General features: G+C 36.6%; 1 protein-coding gene and 1 pseudogene across 13 annotated transcripts in view; one reads left to right on the forward strand and one right to left on the reverse strand.

The window, feature by feature from the left end:
* LOC101704620 (olfactory receptor 10J3-like) overlaps window positions 1–20,238 on the forward strand; it is a 475,677-nt gene that overhangs the window by 401,245 nt on the left and 54,194 nt on the right. The window lies entirely within an intron of this gene.
* On the reverse strand, window positions 3,284–6,652 carry LOC101699989 (olfactory receptor 10J1-like; annotated as a pseudogene).

Raw genomic sequence — 20,238 nt, forward strand, 5'->3', positions numbered from 1 at the left:
AAGTAATGAAATTAATATGAGAAAATGGAAAAATAGGAACAAAATCTTTGTAAATAGGGAGGAATGGAGGGGTTGAAGGAAGGGCTGGGCAAGGGTGAAAAATAAGAACCAAGAGAGATTATGTAACGGTGCAAATTTCCAATGATGAATGTCATTATATTGTATACCTAAAATATACCAATGATTAGAATGAATAATTGATAATGCAAAATAGGAAGAAAAGGTCCAAAGGGGTAGAGGTAGTGGGATTGGCAGGGGAAAGGAAAGAAGGGAAAGGCAAAATGATGAGAAATGGAAAAAATGGAAATAAAGTCTTTGTAAATAGGGAAGGGTTGAGGGGGTGAAGGGAGGGCTAGGAATGGGGAAAAAATAAGAACCAAGATGCATCATGTAAAGGTACAAGTTCCCAATGAGAAATGTAATTGTGTTGTATACCTAAAATGTACCAATAAAAGAATTTTAAAATATTATAATAACAACCCAAATTTTGAAAATAATATTTTAATTTTATTTTAGTATCCCAGAAATAACAGTCTTGTAATAGTGGATTTCAGCACTAACTTGAGTTGAAAGCAGATTTTGACTCTCAACTATTGAGTAGTCAAAATGTGCATAGATACCCCTCTGTTCATTAACATTAATTATATAAGATGAAATAGATGACAATAGAGTAAACAGGAAAGAAAAAAATGAGGCTAGATTGTATAAGGTAAGACTAAGTTTTGTGAATACTATGCTTCTGTTTTCACATGTGTGTATTTGTATATATACATGGACAGACAGAGGTATAATACATATCATGTCACATTGTTTTATACTGAAGGGGCAAGGGTCATGACAGAGTTTGAAATTCACTGAAGTAGATGGAGGAAATTAATGTGGGACAAAAGGCCAGGAATTAACTACAGGAATTGATAACCAAAGACAGAAAAGCAAAGCTTTGGAAATATTGTTTTTGCAGGGGACCAAAAATACATGGCCTTAAGACAATGACAGATGGAATAATAATTAAGATGTAGGTGTATGTGGTAGGAAGGTAAGAGTTGAAAGTGATTAGTGAAGTAATATAAAATGGCCAGAAAAAGTTAGAGAGGTAAGAATGTAGGAATTATGTTAGCTAAAAACATAACAATGGAAATAATACTCTGTTTTTTCCACACTTTCTGTTGTTATTGCAGCAATTCCCACCATGTTTATTTTAGTGTAGTTGATTTGTACAACAGTTCAATGGGGAAAACAGAGCAGGGATGGATAATCCTATTTTGTAGATAAAGAAAGATGCAGTTTATAGTGATAAAAGTACTTTCTTACTCTAACAAGAATAAAGGATATTTGTCCCTGTTTTGTCATTTAGAAAGGATTTTTACACTTATTGCCTCATGTGTTTAACAAGAAACTGCACACAAGTTTTAAAGATGAGAAAATTGAGACTCAGAGAAATTAAACAACTCATATATATATATATATACATATATATATATATATATGGTAAATAAGAACTAGATTCAGAACTCAAAATGGAGTCTTTTTATTCCAGTGTTTATGTTCTTTCCACTGAATTCTGCTGATCTCTAAAAACTACCACCTAACATTTAAAGTAGCTAAGTTTGCAGATACAGATTATCTATTACTGAGAAGATTAAAGAGACAGGACAGCATTTTCAAGGCTACTGACAAAAATATAAACAAGGCATTTTTTTTTTTACTGAATAAAAGTAAAAGTGATCATTGCCCAGCACAGGCTGACTTTATTTTTGGTTCTCTGATATATAACCTGTTCAAGGCTAAACCTTAAAGAGTTATTTGGAAAATCAAAATAGGCAGATGTATTCCTAGATTTTGAAATTAACATAAAGGGAGTTGTGCTCTGGGAAAAACATATCACTTGGTGAAACATTAAACATAGGGTGGAACTGTCCCTCTAGAAAGATCCCACCTGGTCATGACATTACTCACTGCCCATTTCACAATATTATCTACAAAGACATCATGGGAGGTACACTCTGTAATCATATATGGATGTTTGAGTTTGGAAGCCAGGGTGGGAGGGAGTGATCTCTTCTTCTAGGATCTTTTATTAGAGGACTCATACAGGAAGAGATGCTTCTGTTTGGTGTTTCAGAATGAGTAGAAGTCCTTGACTGAGCAAGCCTTGAGGATGGCAGCAAGTGGTGTCCATTAGGAGACAAGGAGCTATAAAAAGTCATGAGAGTGTGATATGAAAAAGGAAACTACAAGTCATAGGTACTGTTGAACTGTGGGCTGTGTGGAAGTGATTAACTGCCTGCAGCGAAGGGGGTTGCTGGAAGTGGAGGTGACTAGTGCAAGACAGCATATTAACTCAGATTCTAGAGCACTTTAAGTGATAAGATTGATGGTTTAATGAGTCTTTCTTTTTACTGAGTCACAGAGTTACCAGATGACTACTTCCCTATCCAATTCATCTCAGTCCTCTCACTCCACTAGTTCCTACTCTAAATTTCCCTATTGTATTACTATTTACTAGTAGCTTCTGTCCATTCTCCAAGGTTCATCCCAAATCACAATTTCTTTTTCCTGGGTTCAGACCCTCATATATAGTATCACTGAAAACATTTGTATATTTTCAGTGTAAAAGCTGATATGATTACCAGTGCTTCCTCTTTTTGTTAACTAGATCACCATGGGATTTTAATCACTTTCCAAAAATATTTCTCTTACATGATCCTGAAAATATAGATATCTATTTTCCCATATGGCCAACCTGAAACTTATAGGAACAAGATCCAGACTTTAAGGGCTGTTGAATTTTATAGATGCTTATTTCTAGTATCCATTTTATTTATGGTATCTCTGATGCAAAAGAACTTGAATTGTCCATAAAGGAATGACTTCAGTTAGTTGTTAAATGTACATACTTCTGAATGGATAAAGGGGAAACCAGGTCAGAAAACAAGTGTTATAGAATATATTTAAAGCTTTACCCCACCTCAGAGCATTATCTTCGTTAATATGGTCTGCAGTCCTGATCCTTCTCTGTCCCAGGCTGCCCAGACAGCCCATCCACTTTCCACACCAGGGAGTTCTTTACCCCTGGTCTCTTGTGAGATGCAGTCTTGCCTGTGCTTTGCAGAACTGTCTCCCTTTTTCAAGCACTGGATCTGTAGTCCCTTTGTTCTTGCTTTCTCTAATCCAGGAATAAGAATGGATTGAATGGACTCTAGAATCTTAGTGACTATGGCATAGCTCCACTTTTCCCTATGTAAGGAATTTTGTATGGCCCTATTTGCAATGACTCATCCCATCAAGACAGTTTTCAACCAACAGCCCTGCACAGAGCATCCTTGACCACTTTGTTCCTCAGGGTGTACACCACAGGGTTCAGGAGGGGCAAGATGACAGTGTAGGTCACAGAGATCAGCTGGTCCTCATCTCTGGTGTTCTCGACTTGGGCTTGAGGTAGGCTATGGAAGCACAGCCATAGTGGACACTGACCACCATCATATGAGAAGCACATGTGGCAAAAGCCTTCTTCCGGGCCTCAGCAGAAGCAATCCTGAGGATGGTGGAGATGATGCGGATATAGGAAATGAAAATCAAGCCCATGGGAATCAAGATCATCAGGACACTGATGATGAGAGTCTGGATCTCATTGACAGTAGTGTCAATGCAGGAGAGCTTCACCACAGGCCGGATGTCGCAGAAGAAGTGGGCCACCTCAGTGGCATAAAAGGGCACCCTGAACACGGCTGACACCTGTATCACTGCTACAATTAGACCAGTGCTGCAGGCCCCCCACACAAGCTGAATGCACACACTCTTGTTCATGATGACTTTGTACCTCAAGGGGTTGCAAATAGCCACAAAGTGATCATACCCCATTGCCGTGAGCAGAAAGCAGTTGTTGATGGCCAGAGTGATGAAGAACATCTGCGTAGCACAGCCTGCTAAGGAAATGGGTTGATTTAGGCCTATGAGATTAGAGAGCATCCTTGGTATAATGACAAGTGTGTACACAGTCTCTGAGGCTGAAAGCATGCTCAGGAAGAAGTACATGGGGATGCGGAGATAACAGTCAAGGCCAGTGATGGTCACCATGATATTCCCTGCCAGGGTTAATATGTACAGTGCAAGGAACACAACAAAGAATGTGAACTGGTGCTCATGGAAGCTGGAGAAACCCTGAAAAACAAACTCACTCACCAAAGTGTGATTCTCTTTCTTCATGAAATCCTGGTTAGTATCTAAGAAAGAAAAAAAGTACATAAGGACTCTATATGGGTAATTTCTGTCATATAGAGTAGGCTGGGAAAATTCCTGTGGTTAGTCTACCACAGATTTCTGATTGTTTATGTTCACAATCATACTTATTTCTTTGGGGAGGAGACAGTGGAGAAGAAGATGAAAGAATGTGGCTTTTAGAGTCAAATGCTGTAACCTCACTTCCTTTTTCTATCATGTGCTATCTTATCTTGGGCAAAGGTTGAATATTTCTAAGACCAGTTTCCCCGTATCTATATGGATGTAGTGATACATCACAGGATTGTTGATAGAAAACTTAATGCTCCTGAATATAATACTTCTATTATAATTTTAAAAATATTGAATACATTAATGTTCAGTGGTATCATGCAAAATCTCAGGCACCATATCTATCCACTAATTCCTGAGCTTCTAGGATTTGAGTGGAACTTGCTACTTGCTGCTATGGAGTCTTGTTCCGATGGCTTATACACTGCTTTTTCATTCCAGTCTTTTGATTCTTCTGCTGCTGTTCTTCTCAACTTTGTCCTACATTTTTCTTCTCTACTTTCCAAAAGCATGTTTTCTATAAAGTGTTTTTTCCTTACCTTCTGTCTCCGAGACCAATACATCCTTGAACATCCAGGTAGCACAGAACTGTTTATTGACCTTTTTTTGTATTGTAAGCACTTTTGAGTGCATTTATAATGGCAAAACATATTCACATACATTATTTAATTTCATTAGCATTCAGTGAAACAGGAAGGACAAAGATTAGTGTTTCTCACCAGATGCAGAACCTGAGTTGAACACCGTTTAGCAAGTTGACCACAGACACATAGGTGTCAAAGGACTAAACTGAAACCCACATCTTCTGATTGCTGTGACTATTCCTTCCTGTACACAAAACTGCTTGGTAGAATTGTCCCATTACAGCTAGACAGGAACCACACATTCACAATCTTTATGACCACATGGTAGCCCCTGCAAGGTAGGGCACAAATATCTATTGGTAGAATCCTTACAAATTATTGCTCCCTTATACAAATTGCCCATTAGCAAGTAGAACACTGGAGCACCACAGTGAGCTTTTCTTCAAAGAATGGAAGGCATGAATGTTTTTAACCTCTGCCTCATTTTTCTAGATGTCTATGAATGTGACAGGAGCAAAGAAGTAAATAATTGAACTACATTTTAACATTGGAATTACACCACTATAATGCCAGAAGAAAGCTTAATGGTATTAACAATAATTGGAAAATATACTGGTAGTGCAACTTTTCCTGTAGCTTTTACCCTATTACTAACCAACATATAATTATGCAATAGGTTACTTGTAAAAAATTAAATTCAGTTATAGAATGATGGAATTGTTTGAGAAGTGCGTTTGCTGGCAGTGAAGCAAATGAGGCACATTACAAAATGATTTACTATTGGGCACATTTCAAAAGTAAGCTCCTTTTGTGATTTTAAAATTATGTTTAATTTATCTGTTTTCAGATACATACCATTTTTCATAGAGGAAATCTACAAAAGGTTTTTATAAAAAATTGGAATACAGTTATGCTTCAACACCTCTGAGCATGATATGAAAGGAAATCAGATGGAGTTGCAAAACAATAAATTTAACATTAGATTTCAGAGACCACTTCTTGATAGGGAAAGTTGTTTGACCCTGATGTATATAGCACAGAAAGTAGCTATAAATATGCTTTATGAAGCTTTATAAACCGTGTCTCTGTGGACTATGAATTGTCTGAAGACAAGCAAACAGACAAAGGAGCCTAGTTGGTAAGTAGCAGAGTTACAGTGTTTATTATCATATTAGTCAAGATACTGTTTAATCCTGGGAAGTCATGGTTTATTGAAATTAGCAGGAAAGCAGGAGATCTTTGAAAAAGAAAAATAAATACTCAGATACCAAGATCCTTTCCAGCTTAATATAAGTTGATCCTTTGAGCACAATAAAACACATTTACTCTTCACATGGCACCTTCTGTTAACCACTGAAGGCTTTTCCCAAGTCTCACTTACTTCTTTCCTTGTGAATTCATGGCTCAATGGAAAAGTAGAGGTAGAAGTCAGAGATGTGGCCCATGGATCACAAATATTCACAAGCTCAGGTCAGGAAGAGAAGGCATCTGCATGTGGTCATTCTACTTGCTATAGGACTGGGACAAGGAAGGAAGGAGTTGAAAAAATACAGGGACTCTTTGGATACTAAATATTCCCTCTGCTTAGAGGAAGAGCTTTTGATACCAAGAAAGTCTCTCTGTGGAGCAGCTTCCAGGGTTTCTGGGTGCTATGCACTGAGCATCTTGATAGTCACCCTGGGACTCGAAGGAGGCAGATGGCCTGTGCGAGGGGAACTCATTACATGTGGGGAACACTCACCAGATAACATGGGACTGTGCTCTGGGTGTCTTGAGGCAGCTTCACTGCAAAAAGAAACAACAGTGGCTTATTTCTCAGGTTTTATTTTTTAACTAAGTATTCTATTTTTACACAGTTCAGCCTTGGAAAACCATGGTTACAAAGCCCAACTGAGCTCTAAGAGTCACTGTCTTGGATTCCAGGAAACTATGCCACTCTTCCTGTAGTCAAGAACCCTGCTCTGTGCTATAGGCTGTTTTTTTGTTTCTGGGGGGTTTTGCTTTTTTTCCTCTCTCATCTAAAATGGTCAATGCTAGCTATGATTTTTCTCCTGTAACTATCAGAAATGAGAGCACACAACTCAAAAGACAATAGTGGAAAAAAAAAAGACAATAGTGAAGCCAGGACACCTCCAAGTGGCCAGACAACTGAGCTGGATGTCATCCTCAGGGACCATCGGGCAAACGGTCAAATGCATTGGTACATGAGTCCAGCCTGGGGCTCTCTTGACACTGGTTTCCTCTCCCCCAACCCCAAGGCCTTATTTTTTCCTGAAGGCATTTTGTTCTACTTTTTCCTTCAAAGCCATCTTCTCAGCAGATCCCGACAATTCTCCTTCAAGTTAGTTTTTCCACACTTGACAAAAAATCAAGTGCTTATTTTTATGTCATAATAAACTTGAAAAATATCACTGTATTCATTTTTTGTTTGTTTTCTGTTTTCCCTATTCTACTTTCTCTACTAAATTTGTGATAGCTTAAATTTAGAAAATTATAAAAAGAAAAAAGTTTATTGCAAATGCAACAATGCTAATGACATTTGCTCTTACAAGTGTCAAAGACATGAGAAAAGGAAAGAGTAGAAGTTCTTAGATGACACAAGCCTTTAAATTAAATTGTCATTCATAGAGTTACCATCCCGATTTTCTTATCTTGTTTGCGGCTGAGTAGTATCTTCTCATGCATTGGAACCTGTAATTTTTTTTTTTTTGGTATGGGAGATCAAACTTGGGACCTTGTGCTTGTGAGGCAGGCGGCAGAACCCCTGAGCTAAATTCCCAGCCCTAGAACCTGCAATGTTTTAAGGCAGGGGCCCCCAAGTCGTGGGCTATGGACATGTACCAGGCTATATACCAGGAGGTGAGTGGCAGGCAAGCGAACAAAGTTTTATCTGTATTTACAGCTGCTCCCAACCACTTGCATTCATGCTTGAGCTCTGCCTCGTGTCAGATCAACAGGAGCTTTATATTCCCAGAGGAGCATGAGCCCTACTGTGAAGTAGGCACGTGAGGGACCTAGGTTGCTTGCTCCTAATGAGAATTGAATGCCTGATGACCTGAGGTGGAGCAGCTGCAAATACAGATTCAAATTACCAGGGAGATTTGACAGCACAGAGACCATAATAAGTCAATTGCTTGCAGACTCACATCAAAACCCTATCAGTGAGTGGCAAGTGACAATGAAGCTGCAGCAGGCAGCAGGCATTACATTGGCAAGTCAGTTGAGGTGCTTCAAGTACAGCTGCATCTAGTGGCAGGGTTTACATTAGAATCCAACACTTATTTTAACCTAAGTATGGCCTGGATATTATTTTATTTATTGTATTTGCCTGTGCTTCTTTCTGGCACTGAGCACTTGACTGAGTCACAGTTTTGGTAAGCCTACAAGCTAACCCTATCCAAGATGAATAAAAATAAATGTCACTGAAAAGCTGACATTTGAAAAGGGAGCAAGACTCAATGATGAGACAGCAGAAGATGCTAAGACTGCCAACCAAAGAGAAAGCTGCATTTGCAATAAAGTAGTAAAGGCCCTACTCAAAGTATGGGTTTATTGCAACAGGTAATTCACATTCTCCAAGACTGCTCCGTATAATATGTGGTGATGAGTTAGCCAACAAAGCCATAAGACATTCAAAACTGCTTTGCTACATGGAGACCACACATCCTGCTTTAGAAGACAAGACTTCGTGTTTTGCACCTGTGCGTCCTATTTATTTCACTTAAGAGTATGGCCTCAATGTGCATCCATTTAGCTATAAATGTCTCCAGTTTCTCGGTCTTTATGGCTGAGTAGTACTCCATTTTATAAAAAAAACAACAACCCACATCTTTTTTTTTTTTGCTTAAATTCTTTCACTGGTACATATAAGATATACAATACATTTACATTTATCATTGGGTGCTTGTACCTGTACATGATGTGTCTTGGTTCTTATTATTTTCCTATTACCTGTGCACCCTTCACCCCCTCCACCCTTCCCTCTTTATATAGACTTTATTTACGTTTCTTTCTTTTCTCATAATTTTTCCTTTCCCTTCTTTCCTTTCTACTTCCCCTCCCACTTCCCCGACCACATTTGGACCTTTTCTTCCTATTTCAAATTATCAATTGTTTGTTTTAATCATTTTAATCATTATTTACACTTTCAGTTTCTCACACTAGAGAAACTACTTGGTATTTACACATGTGTGTCCTATTTATTTCACTTAAGAATATGGCCTCAATATGCATCCATTTATCTATAAATGTCTCTAGTTTCTCATTCTTTATGGCTGAATAGTATTCCATTTTATTAAAAAACCACATCTTCGTCATGCACCAAACTAAGATTGAAGTGGATTAAAGATCTAAATATTAAAAACAGAAGCACTAAACTTGATAGAAGATAAGTTAGGTAGAACTCTTGAAGATACTGGCATAGGAAAAGACTTCATGAACAAAACCTCAGTAGCATGGGAACTAGCACAAAGAATCAACAACTGGGATCTCATCTTATTAAAAAGCTTCTGCACTGCAAGAGAAACCACCAACAGAGCTAAGAGACAACCTACAATGTAGGAAAAAATGTTTAGCAGCTGTACCTCAGACAAAGGACTACTATCTAGAATATATAAAGAACTGAAAAAAATCAGACCCCTCAAATTAAAAGACCTAATTCAAAAATGGGCATCTGAAATGAACAGACATTTCTCAGACAAAGTAAAAGCAGCAAATAATCATATGAAAAAATGTTCAACATCACTGGTCATTCGAGAGATGCACATGAAAACAACATTGAGATTCCACCTCACACCAGAAAGAATGGCTGCTATCAAGAAATCAACCAATAAGAAATGCTGATGGGGGTGTGGGGAGAAAGAAACCCTTCTCCATTGTTGGTAGGACTGCAAACTAGTTCAGTCACTGTGGAAATCAGTATGGAGATACCTCAAAGAACTAGGACTAGAGGTCCCATTTGACCCAGCTATTCCTCTGTTGGGGATCTTCCCAAAAGAATTGAAAACCACATCTTCTTTATCCAGTCTCCAGTTGATGGGCACTTGGGCTGTTTCCATATTTTAGCTATTGCAAACTGTCCTGCTATGAACATGGGTGCGCATATATCACTGTGGTATGATTCTTTTAATTCTTGTGGGAAGATACCCAGCAGGGGAATAGCTGGATCAAATGGGACTGCCAGTCCTAGTTCTTTGAGGTATCTCCATACTGACTTCCACAGCGGTTGCACCAGTCTACAAAGGGGAAGGGGAGGTGGGAGGGGTAGGGGAAAGGAAAGAAGGGAATGGAATTAATTTAAGAAAATGAAAAAATGGAAACAAAGTCTTTGTAAATAGGGGGGTGGAGGGGTTGAAGGGAGGGCAGAGGAATGGGGAAAAAATAAAAATCAAGATACATTATGTAAAGGTACAAATCTCCAATGAAGAATGTCATATTGTATACCTAAAATGTACCAATAAAATTATTTCATAAAAAAGACAAGACTTTAGAGGTCTTTGAAAGAAAAAAAAAGCATGAACATGAAGAACACAAGCAATTATTGAAGACCACCACTTCATCAAATGGAAGTGTGGAAGAGTGTGTAATGGCTATCCTTGTGCTGGAGAGTCAGAAGACTCAGGAGCTGCTTAGCCTAAGAAGATGGAAGCCACAGAACAAAAGGGATAAAGGATGCATCACAAGTCAAAGATCAAAGCCTAGGAGGGTCACCAGTAAGAGTCTACACTGAAAGAGTGAAAAAACTGTAGACTGATGCCCAAAGACAATGGTGAAGACTGATGCTATTCTAAAATAAGCACACTGCCTTCTTTCTATCTTTTTTTCCCATCCAGGCTGCAAGTCTATTGATGCCACCCACATCCTGAGTGGGGAGTGGATGTTCCCCTTCACTCAGTCATCTACAAACACACACAGAACTGTGCTTCACTAATCTCTGTGGTTCTTACTCAAGTCAATTTGATATATTACAATTAATGGTCAAAATCCACCCCTTGTCAACTTGATAACCAGACACATCTCCTTAAACCATACAGTTTATATCTAAAGTGTCCCGCCAAAGTCTCATGTGTTTTGAGGATGATTAGATCACGAGAGTACTATACTCATAAATTCACTCATGAATTCAGTAGCTGAATGTGCTCTTAAGAGGTGGGCCACTGGGGGAGTGACCTGGGAAAGTGAATTCTTTTCTCTTTCATCTCTGCTTTCTGGCTGCCATGGAATAAGTAGCTGCCCTTTGCCGTGCCCTTCTTCAATGTCATTTTTGCCTTGGAGCCAGCTAGTCAGGGACTGAAACCATAAACCTCTCCTCCTTTAAGTTACAGGTGACAAGTATTTTGTCCCAGGGAAGGGAAGGTGACTAATACACAGCCCATCATGAGTTCCAGACTACCCTTGTTCTTTCCCTGTACTGGCCCTGGAATGTACCGTTGCTTCAGGGAGTGCTGGCAACTTTTAGGAGAAAGCAATATTTAGAAACCAAGGATGGAGTGCTAGGCCCCTCATTGTCAATGTTGTATCATGACTTTTAGAGGCTGTAAGTGAAAACAACCTTTAAAAATGGACTATCTTTGTGTACTAATATCTGTATCCTTAAAAACATGAGTTTATGTTCTGTTATCACCAATTCTAAATTGCAGTGGTACCTTGGTTCACAAATGCTTTTGTTTGTGAACAGTTTGATTCTCAAACAGAAGGGCTTGGCAAAATTTTGTTTTTGTTTGTAAACTCTGTATCTGGTGACAAACACAACGTGGCCATCTTTTCTATGCAAACACCAATGTGGCCTTCTTTTTCTGAATCGTGGAATGAATTAAGTTCATGAACCAAGGTACCACTGTAATGTTAGAGTACATTGCAGTGTTCTCTCTTCTACATTTAGAACCCTTTTCTAAGTTTCTATCTCCCGCCATGTCAAAAAGCAAACTTGCTAAATAGAATTTATAAATATTCTATATATATACCTATAGGTATGTGTGGATATGTCTGGGTGTGTATGTATCCTTTATTTTGTAGTCTAATTTGACTGTATTTTATACAGTGTTATACCACTTGGTGTTTTACATAACTATATTTTGGACATCTTTACAATCAGTACATGAAGATTTATCATATTAATTTGAACAAAAGCATATTGTATAATAAAAATATAATTTATCTGGCTTACCCTAACTTTCAGTGGATAATTAAGCTGTTTTTAGTTTGTGGGATTTTTAGGAGTAATATAAAGAGAATTACGTCCATATATAATTGTGCACTTCTGGGAGCATGTATCTATAGGATACATTCCTCAAAGTAAAATTCCTTGGCCAGTGATTTATGCGTTTAAAAACTTAATAGCTATTGCCAAACTGAAACCAAAGCAGTATGCATCCATATAAACACTCAGCAACACTGATAATCCTTCCCCATTCTAACTTTCAAAAGTCATAGGTAAAAATCGTGTATGATTTTTTTCTTTAAATTTTTATTTCTTTAATTATGAATGAGGCTGAATATCTTTTCATATGCTCATTGGCCTTTGTGCTTTATTTGTTGTGAATCCCATTTACATATCTTGCTCATTTTTCATACTGCGTTATTTGTCCTTTTCTTATAATAACAGTTCTATGATAAGAAAATATGCATGTTATTATACATGTTGCAAATATTCTCCTTCCATTTATCATTTTTACTAGTTTTGTGGACTTGAAATTTTGTCAGTATTGTATTTATGCATTTATCTGTTGATGTCAGACCTTATTACTTTTGCATTTTGATTAGTGCTTAAAAAGGCTTTCTTAACTCCAAGATTATTTTTAAAATGTACTCATGCTGTCTTCTGTACTTCTTATGCTTTACTGTTTGATTCATCTGAAATTTAATTGGTTGTAAGAAACAAGGTTACCTGTATTTTCTTTATTATTCAGCTTTCCCATTCCTGGGACACAATACCTGACACAACTTGAAGGAGGAAAGGTTTAATTTAGTTCACTGTGTAGGGGGACTCAGTGCATAGCAGGCTCCAAAGTAGGAGCATCATGGTTGGAAGATATAGCAGAGCAAAGCTGCTGCAGCCAGGAAGCAGAGCAGGGTAACAGCACCAGGAAGGAAGGGGTGAGGCACCAGATTAGGTACCCAAATCACATCTCCCTGACACATGCAGACACACCCCAAAGCGTGTCTCACCAACCCCCTGGACAAATCCCACAGCAAATCAAGTTGACACTCCAACATAGTCACAACAAATTTGTAAAAACAAATGGGATGTAACTTTGAAAACACCAATCACTAGCTTGTTTTCTCAATAGCATGCATGAAGTAATAAAGATGTATCGTACTGGGTTGGGAAGGGGATCAGCAGGAGGAGAGAGGATAAGAAGAGGAGGAAAATGGAAATAAAAAATAAGGAAAAAAAAATAAGAACCAAGGTACTCATGTAAAGGTACAAGATCCCAATGATGAATGTAACTGTATTGTATACCTAAAATGTACCAATAAATTTAATGAAAAAAAAAGAAAATGGGATTGAAATTAAGATAGTGAAGTGCATATACAAAACAAACCGAATCATCATGTTATACTAAAAATACACTAATAACATATAATGATAAAAAGTCTCATACTATTGATACCTTATGCTACCATATGCAAGATTTCCTTCACTTTATTATTCTTTGGGATTTCTTTTCATTGTATTCACAAAAATTTAGGGAACTTTCCCATTTTTAGACTTTGTAAAACAGAAGCATTTTGTCCAAAGTAAAATTTGAAAGAAAATATTTGTCTCTTGTATGTGTTCTAAATTATTTTATTATTTTATTATTTTCTTTATTATTTTAGGATTTTAAATTATTGTACATGTAGAAAATATACATTTCTTATTACTTTTTATTTGATCTATTTTGTTTTGAAATGAAGATATTACCTTATATTTCCAAAAGAGTGATTTTGTTGCCATCACTTATCTTTCCAGCTCATTTTCAATAGTATTCTAACCCAAGTTATTCTTTACTTGGGAATCTCTTATTTGGCCATCTTGATGGCATCACCTCTATTGTTTGTGTAAATTAATGCATTTTCCTTATTATGTTTAGTATTTTGTCTCCTATACAATTTTCCATCCCTTATTTTTTTTTCTTTTTGTTACCGGGGATTGAACTTGGGTCCTTGTGCTTGCGCAGCAGGTGGCAAAACCACTGAGCTAAATCCCCAGCCCCCTTATTTTCAGTCTTATGCTTTGTTTCAGATTTGATAAGTGCTATGAAAACTACAAAATGGTCATCTAACAGAGAGCGGCATTGGAGAGTACCACCATCAATGGAGATGGTCAGGGAAGGAATCTCTAAAGAATTATTTATCTTTTCACTTGAAGGCTGAGTGATAAACAATGAATAAATGAATGAGAATCTGGAGAAAGAAATCACCCTAAACTGGAAGAATAGCAAAAACAAAACTTATAATTTGGAATAAACTTACTAAGCGCATAGTTACTGAAGGCATCAGTAGAGGGTTGGTTGTCAGAAATGAGCCCAGCATTAAAGCATGGATAGTAAGGGCAGATAGGGCTGCTGAGATGGGATGCTGTGCCATACAAGATGTGGACTTTGTTTCAAGTACAATGGGAATCCACTGAGTAGTTTTAATTAGGGGAGAGATATGATCTGATTTCCATTTTTAAGAGATAGCTTTGGCTGTTGTGCACAATATTGATTGGAAAAGAGTAAGAGTAAGGCAGGAGGGAAGTGAGAGATTAGTTCCTGACAAGGGTAGTCTTAGTGGAGCTGGAAGGAAATGAATAATAAATTCACAATTCATTTTGTAGGCGGAGTTGACAACACTTGTCAGGAGACACCAGACACCAGTCTAGATAGCCACCAACACTTATTTTTCTCTCCTTTCCGTAGTTTGGCAAAAAGCTGCTTAAACAGTTGTAAGTTCTTTCAATGGTTTAAAGTTTCTGCAGGGAAAGAAATGCCTGACACTGCCTTCAGAGATTTTGATGCTTCCTTTTTTTAAAACAATGCTACCTGAACTAGGAAGCTCCTAGTGTCACATAATCACAGATGTGCTCTGCTCCTCTTAAAAATATTCCATTACAATGGTATAATCAGTCCAGTTATGCAGAGCCTAAGCTTTGGGTTAATGAGAGCTTGGGAAATTGTGTGCCCTTTGATACTATTGTGTGTGAAGATTATGCTCCTGTAACATTATCTTGCTTTATGCTATGTGGTACTCATAGTGTGTGTGTCTTTTTGCTCCTTTTTCCATAATGATGTGCAGATAGAATTAATGGTAGGGAAGGGAATGAGAAAAACACTGATGACAGACTCACTGGTTTTTAGTCTGAGCAACTGGGTAGAAAAGGTGCTATTAACTAGATTGGGAAATTTATACTATTTTTTTCATGTATTTTGGGATGATCTTAGACACCTAATTGGTAGTATCAAAAGTAGGCATCTAGTTAGACAAGCCTAGATCTAGAAAGAATCACAGCTGGAATGATAAATTTAGGAATTCTCATAATTCCCATTGGCAATTAGGCTAAAGCAACAAGAACCAGCCTTTTATGGAGAAGTAAGAGAGAAGGTTGTCAAATATCTGCCCCTCCTCAACAAAAGTCTCAACTCCAGGTAATTCTAGGCTACGAAAGGATACTATATAAAGCTGGTAAATAATTCTACCAGACCTTTAAGAAGTGGATAATTCCAATGATCCTTTAAAAGGTTGCCAATTTTATGAAAATATGACTCTTCAAATTATTTTATGAAGTTAATAACTCTGAAAAACAAAACTTAATTTTCTTAACATACATACATGCAGTAGTGAGAAATTTCACTGAAGTAAACAGGAGAAACCAGCAGTACACTAAAGTAATAGGACAGATATAATAAGATGGAATACAGAATTGTGTGACATCATGAAGAGAACTCTCAAAAAAAAAAGAAAACCCTCAGGGCCAGGGATTTAGCTCAGTGGTTCTGCCAGCTGCCTCGCAAACACAGGGACCCAAGTTCGATCCCCAGTACCAAAAAAAAGAAGAAAACCCTCAAGGGCAAAGCTCTTGGAATTTAAATGCTTGCTTCACTGTGTATTAGGTGAGTGAGCTCAGAGTTGGTATTTACTTCCAAGCGCCTCAATCTCCTTTACTGTAAAGTGAATATAATAACAATATTCACATCTGTGAAATAGAGATAATAATAACATCTCAATCATAGGACTGTTATGAAGATTAAATGAGTTGATTAATATACTTCTTTAGAAAAATGACTGTCATAGAGTCAACATTCAATACATGTTAACTATTACTCCAGTAATACAAGAATCGCTCTGAATTTTTAAATTTATTAATATATTTCACTATATAAACAGATAAAGAGAAAAAGCATATGCCTTTTTCTCCAGATGCTGACAAGAATAGATGATAAAATATAATATCTATTCATTTAAAATATCTAATTAAGTAGAATTATTTGAATTGCTCTATAACATTTAAATGTGTGTATATCAAGAAGAGTCTACTATTGTGTTTTATAAGGGAATTTAAGAAATATTCTCATTAAATAAAATGACAAGAGTAAACAATTGCTATAATACTTATTGTTTAACATTATCCATTAACTTTATCATTCAAAGAGAATAAATTAAAAATATAAAAATTGGAAAGAAGAGATTAGATTGTAATCATTTCCAGATAACATAATAAATGCTTGGTAAATTTAAAGAATTCACTAAAGGTCCAGGGATTTAGCTCAGTGGTTCTGCTGCCTGCCCAGCAAGCACAAGGACCCGAGTTCGAGCCCCAGTACAAAAAAAAAAGAATTCACTGAAAAACTATTACATTAATTAAAATAATTCCATAACATATCTGAGTTCAAATTTATGATTATCTTAGGTACATATAAATAAAGGCAAATGACAATACAATCTAAAGTACATCAATTACAATGGTAAAATCGTAAGAAATACTAAAGAAAAAATTTAAGGAATATGAAAAACTTACAGAACAAAATTTCTGGTACAGCCAAGATGCATAGACTTGTTTCTCCTTATAGTCTTCCTTACATAGAGTGAAAAACCCTGGAAATAAACAAAAAAGACAACCAAAGGAGAACTCTGAGATAAGGCAGGAACAAGATGCACCTGTTTGTGGTGTCAGGACTGGAGAGACAGCACGGTGGCAGAGGTCTTATATCTCCTACCCAACAGAAGCAGCCCAGGCCAGTGTGTGCTGACCCCTAGCCTCAGCCTGGACTGGCTCATTCCTCCAGGATCACACAGGAATCCCTCCCACAAGACCAAGACCAAATGAGCCTCCCAGCGCCAGACCTGGGGGTACTCATCTCAGAGCCTTCCTAAGACTCGAAGGCCAAGGGAAACACTTACTCCTCACAAGACCCGTGATTCCTTCTCTCTGTAGAGAGATGCCTGGGTCACTGGGTAGCATCTACACAAACAGCCTGGTCCAGGAACCTTTTGTCCCTGGGCTGAGGATTCCTCTGCCTTACCAGTAACCTATGGGCACCTGGATAGTACCAGGAGGAGACACGCCACCAATGAACCCTGCTCTGGAAGCCTCACTGAGCCAGTGAGACTGACACTGATGCTACCTGATAGCTGCCCAGAGACACAGACATAAGATGGGAGTGAGCGGGGTGGGATGTGGACTGGGAGATTGCCACAGAAACACTGGAATGGCTCTCCATGCACCCCGGGCAGTGGCCTTTGACCCTATCAAGCACTGGGCCAGGGAAGCATCTCTGTTTCTCCAGGCTGAGGCTCCCCTTGGGTCAGGAACTCAGCTTGGGGAAGTCCTTTTTATTCCCTCCAACAGCACCAGCAGGGAGCAGTGGGAGTCCCCAAAGCACCAGAAAAACCGCGCCGACTAAAATAACACTGAAAATGCTGCAAAAATTAGACTGTGCTGGAGCACCACAACTCACAAAAGTAGGCCAAGCAAACTGGGTGACGATTTGCTCAAATAAAAGATTCAAATAGATTCTAACATCATACACCAAAAAATCCAAGCTACAACATATAAATCAATATCAGAAATACAGCAGAAGCAATTCTGAAAACACAAAAATTAAGCAATATACTTCTAAAAAGTCCATGTGTCAAAGGCAATTTCTCAAGAACAATTTTTAAATACATGGAAGGGAATGAAAATAAATATACAACATAATCTATGAATATACTTAAAATAGTGCTAAAACAGAAATCTATAGCAGTAATGAGCATATTAGCAGGAAATATCTCAAATTAATAATTTAAGTTCTTACCTCAACAAACAAGAAATAAAGTATAAAAGTAAACACAAACAAGCAAAATAAAGAAATGAGAAAGGTCAGATGAGGAATCAAAGAAACTGAGAATAGGGAAATAGTAAAAAATACTCAGTGAATTGAGTAATAATGAAGTAGTTTATTTGAAAAAAACTCAATAAAATAAATACCTAATTAGACTGACAACAATTAAACAACACAAACCATCATTATCAGAAATGAAATGGGAATTATCTCTACAGATTATGTAACTATTAAAAATATAGAATTAATATGAGCAACTTTATGTTCATAAGTTTAATATCTTGAAAGAAATTATCTAATTCCTCAAGAATTCAAACTATCAAAATGCAATCAGTTAGCCTGAATAATGCTGTGATTATTAGATGGGTAATAATGAGGATAGTCCAATAACCATTTAAAAATCTATTTTATAATCTTAAAAGTCCTGAAAAAGATATCTCTAGGCCCTGATAGTTTCGTTAAAGGACTGCAACAAATATTTTAAAAATTAAGTTTAAAATCTCTTCCAGAAAATATAAGAGAAAAATCTCTCAACTAATTTTATAAGACCAGTATTATCCTGCTACCCAAAATAGACAAAAGCAAAGCAGATCACAGACTGATTTCTATTAGATGAAAAAAATCTTCAACAGAAATATTAGCAAAAATTATTACAAAGCCAATAATGCATAAAAAGATTACACACAACAACCAAGTTGGATTTATTCTAAGAAAGCAAAGCTAGATCAATATTCAAAAGTGAAGCAATGGTGTTCACCATATTAGCAGACTGAATAAGAAAGACTATGTATCAATAAACAGGGAGAAAAAATTTAACAAAAACCCACACCCATGATAAAAACTTCAGCAAGTTAAGAATATAGAGGAATTACTTCAATTTGATAAAGAACCTATTTTGAAAAACCTATATCTAGCATTGTACTTACTTAACACATTACTGGAAATTCTAGCCACTAGAATAAGACAATGAAAGGAAGTAAACCTATAGGTTAGAAAAGAAGAAATGAAGCTGTCCCTATTTGCAAGTGATAGGATTACCTACATAGAAAAATCTAAGGATATCTACAAAAATAAAGTATGAATTCCCAGAATAAATGAGTTAAATGAGGTCTGAGTGTAGGATGAAAATCAATTACATTTCTACAGATTGAAAGAACCATGAGGAAACCTAACTTTAAAACACAAAATGATTTATAATTTCCCCAAAGAAAATGAAATACTTAGGTATGCACTTAACAAAATAGGTATGAGATTTGTATGTTGAAATTATAACATGCTAATAAAAATCAAAGAAAATCTAAATAAATGGAGTTATATTAATAGATTAGAAGATTTAAAATGGTAAAGATGTTAATTTTTCTTAAATTGATCTGTTGATTTAATATAATTCCTATCAGTATGCCAACAAGAGTTTTTGTAGATATAGATGAACTTATTCTAAAATTTATATAAAAACACAGGCCTAGAATAATTAAAATAATTTTGATGATGAATAAAGAAGTATAAACTGAGAAGAATCATGCCACTTAAGCTTTATTATGTATTTTCAGAGTAGAATTGATGGAATAATAATACTTAGATCACTGAAACAAAACAGGGAATTCAAAAATTGATCCACAAAAAAATACTCTAATGACATTTGGCAAAAGTACAAATGATATTCAATTAATGATGATAGTCTTTAAGAAAGATTAGCCTGAAGCAATTGAATATCTATAGACAAAAATTTAAACTTTGACATAAACTTCAAATCTTATTCAAAACTAATTCAAAATGGTTCATGGACTAAACTAAATATTTTAAGTTTTTCATAGAAAAATTAACAATTCTTGATTCACAAAGTGACTTGAACCAATGGCAAATGACAATGATTTTTATTTAAGGGAACTCAAAATTATGAAGATGTTAAATTGCATTTGCTCACTTTATAAAAGAGCTGGAAGGAAGGGGTAGATAACCTTAAATATGGCCATTTTATATTTGATGTTTTTAAAGTAAGTCTCTCCTTAGTGTGGGGATATAGCAGGCCCACAAGACTGAAAGACAAGGTACCTTTTCAAATGACCCAACTAATTTGC

This window comes from Heterocephalus glaber, unplaced genomic scaffold (assembly GCF_053883595.1).
Source record: "Heterocephalus glaber isolate CG9 unplaced genomic scaffold, H.glaber_assembly_v1.0 deba00001561, whole genome shotgun sequence".
Taxonomy (NCBI): domain Eukaryota; kingdom Metazoa; phylum Chordata; class Mammalia; order Rodentia; family Bathyergidae; genus Heterocephalus; species Heterocephalus glaber.